Here is a 3,507-nt window from a genome sequence, read left to right as displayed (position 1 = left end):
CAGCCTAAAAAGTTCATTTAAAATTTTACTTTCTAGCTTAACAATCTCTGGAGAGCTTGTAAATGAGAGCTGAAGGTGGAAGACACGGTTCCATAACCCTGATTTTAAAAGCAGACAGGTGACCCTACTTCAGAGAGATGTGACACGGAGCAGGCAGCAATCAGGAATTGCTGGCTGATGGAAAGAACAGTCAAGAAGTGCTCCCTGTGTGAGAGCTTGAGCAGCATGCTGGTATTGCTGGTATTTAACTAACAGAGAGGATGAGGCAAGTTTGGGAGAGGAAAGAATTTAGGCTGCACATGCGCATTTGGAAGGCTTGCAAACGCCCTCATGCAACTGTTGTGCACTGCTGAGTTAGAGGTGAGGCAGAACCCTGAGCTGGGCCTGCACAGTTAGAGACCTTCTGAGGCAGGGAAAGCAGCTAGAAAAGAGTCCTCACACTCACAAAGGGAGGCAGCCTTCCAGAAATCTCTGTCACTGCCAGAGCACCCCCAAAGTGCAGGTTCCAAGCAGCCTGCTTCCCCCAGCCTGGGCTAAGCACTGTCTAGGTTGGAGTGTGACCTTATTTTGCCACCTAGAAGTCTGTGTGCTGTGTGTATGCTCACCTGTATGTGACATCAAGGTTAGGCTGTCTACAGAGAATGAGCTGTAGAACCCACTCCTTGCTTTTCCCTGAATAGCTCAGGAAAGATTAGGGTTATTCCTCTGAAAACGTTTGCTAGAAGTAATGTATAGCTGGAGTTTTCTAAATTAGGCAGCTTTTCAGTTACTTCAATAGTTACAGAAATATTCAAGTTGCGTCTCAATTATTGATTAAAAAAAAAAAAACATTAAGTACTGGCTAAATACAGTTCCTTAAAAAAAATAATATCGATGCATGTATATGTCGTTTCTGGGCAGAGTTGAACTGCGTTAAATTATTAAGTTACAATTTTTAAACTTGCATTTTCAGAATAGGCATCAAGTTACTCAGTTGGATAGCAGACCAAGAAATAAAATAAAAATCAAGATTTAATTCTTACCGTGTATGAAACTGCACACGTGCCTCCCTGGCATTTACTCAGCCAAGATTTTCTAGTGTTACCCATCACTACTCATATGACTGTGAGCTAGGCTGGAGGTAGCTAACGAGGTAGAGCACTCAGCATGCACTTGGTCCTGGGTTTTATCTCAACCATGGTGGAAGGATCACTTTGCATTGCGGGTGTCAGCACGGTGGGCTCACTCTCCTGCACTGCTGCCAAGCCATGTATCTGGAAGGGCCACGCAAGGTAGAGAACATCCGTACAGCAAACACTAACTAACAAAAATTGACACCTTTCTTCTCCTCCTCTTCTCTCCCTTGTGGGAGACTGTTGATTCTACAGCCTCTGGGCAAGCATTTCATAAAAATGAGCAATGGCCTGCTCCTGTCTCAGACTCTTCACAGCACAGGAGTGTCCCCCAAAGGTGTTCCGTTTGGCTTGGCTTGGTTTGGTTTTTGGTTGTTTTTTCCTTGTTTCTTGGTCCTTTGGGATGGCAGGGACAGTCTGACCTAGAAGTTATCATCCTGACCTTGCTCCTCCCAAATGCTGGGAGACAGACAGACAGACGGGCATTCACCAGCACAGCCAGTACTCTCCCCTTTGCCTTTTCCACCCCCTCTTCACCTAATACTACACCGGTCCTTCCAGTCCTGATCCTGTGATTGCAAACTATTAACGCTTAAGCTCTTGAGATCATGCCTAAGCCACTGTCTTAAGTTTCTATTGATGACCAAAAGCAATCTGGGGAGGAGAGGGTTTATTTCAGCTTACAAGAGTAGTCCAGCATAAAGAAAAGTCAAGGCAGGAGCCTAGAAGCAAAACCTGAAGCAGAAGCCATTGAGAAGTGCTGCTCTTCGGCTCTCCATAGCTTACTCGGCTTTTTACAACCTACAGTGGGCCAGGCCCTCACATAGCAACCATTAATCAAGAAAATCCCCTACTGACTTCCCGACAGGCAGTTGGATGGAGATACTTTCCCCATTGACGTTCCTTTTTCCAGATAAATCTAGCTTGTATCAAGTTGGAAAAAAAAGAAAAAGAACTAGCCAGGAGAGGCATGGTTTTCTGGGGAGCCCGGGCTAGATCGATAACCAAGTATTATTGCACATTTTGGGTTGTTTCTCATATACACTGTAGGCAGCTGGCTTACCTCATGTGTTCACTATTACAATTACTGTCTCTCAAATACGTTTAATTCCACTGCTTCTTTCTGTGCCATCCTTGCCTATTCAAACCCAATCCTTTCTCATTCTTTCCTTCTCTCATTTCTTCCTCCCTTCCCCACCCCCCTCCAAAAACCCATTTTCAGCTATGAAGTACATGAATGAACATTTAATTTAAAGACATATGCACACACTTTAACATAGCCAAAAATAAACATTGCTAATACTCTAGACGCTACAATGTGCCAGTTCTGATATAAGTTCCACTTCTTAGGGGAAAGGTATTTCTTCAGTTAGATGACAAAGTCCATCAGTGCTTCATCAAAGTAACGGGTGCCTCGGCACTGTCCCTTTCTGACACTCTGCAGAGACTGTCACTTACGCTTAACCCTAAAATAAGACCACAAGTTCTACACAACTCAAAGCCAAACGATTCACAAGACTTTCCATCTTTTTTGTCCAGAAAACAGCACAACTGTCAAGCACCATAAGAAAAGGAAATCCAACTTGCTTTTCACAGCAGAAGGTGTTTTAGATTTGAGTGTCTTCCTTGGGAACACACACCAACAGAGAGAAGATTTAGAACAACAGGTCCAAATAGCAGACTGAAGATAGATAACCCTGCCCGGATCTGCACTCAGCTGACTGCTCCTCCTCCTAAAAAGTGCTTACTTTCCCTCTTTATCAGCAAAGTCTGTACATCCTCACCAAACCCAGCTGCTGGAGTAGACCGACAGGTATGGATTTACCTTCCTGAGGACCGCAGGCTTCAGTGAATCAGACGTATTAGAAACGATAAGTTTAAATACTCATAGTTCTAGAAATAGACTGTGAGATGCAGACTGGCTCTTTCTTTCTAGGCTTTGGTGATTCACAAGCATCCACCAATTTGGACACAGTCCAGACATGAAGAGTGAAGGTCTCTCTATTCTATCTCACCTTTCCCATGCTTGTCAAAAGAAATAATCTCTCTCTCTCTCTCTCTCTCTCTCTCTCTCTCTCTCTCTCTCTCTGTGTGTGTGTGTGTGTGTGTGTGTGTGTGTGTGTGTACGTCTGTGTTGAGAGAAAATGAATGTGTATATGAACGTGTATGTGAATGTGTCTGAGAGAGTGTGTGTACATAAGACAGTGTGTGTGAGAGAGTATGTATACAAAAGAGAGTGTGTGTAAATGTGTGAGTGTATGAATGAATATGTGTGTATGTGTGTGAATGTGTATGAGCAAGTGTGTGTGTGTGTGTAAGAGAGTGTGTGTGAATGAGAGAGTGTGAATGAATGTATCTGGGAGAGAATGTGTATATGAGAGTGTGTGTGTGTGTG

Source organism: Arvicanthis niloticus, chromosome 11 (genome assembly GCF_011762505.2).
Source record: "Arvicanthis niloticus isolate mArvNil1 chromosome 11, mArvNil1.pat.X, whole genome shotgun sequence".
Taxonomy (NCBI): Eukaryota; Metazoa; Chordata; class Mammalia; order Rodentia; family Muridae; genus Arvicanthis; species Arvicanthis niloticus.
Note: the sequence above shows the minus strand (reverse complement) of the source record.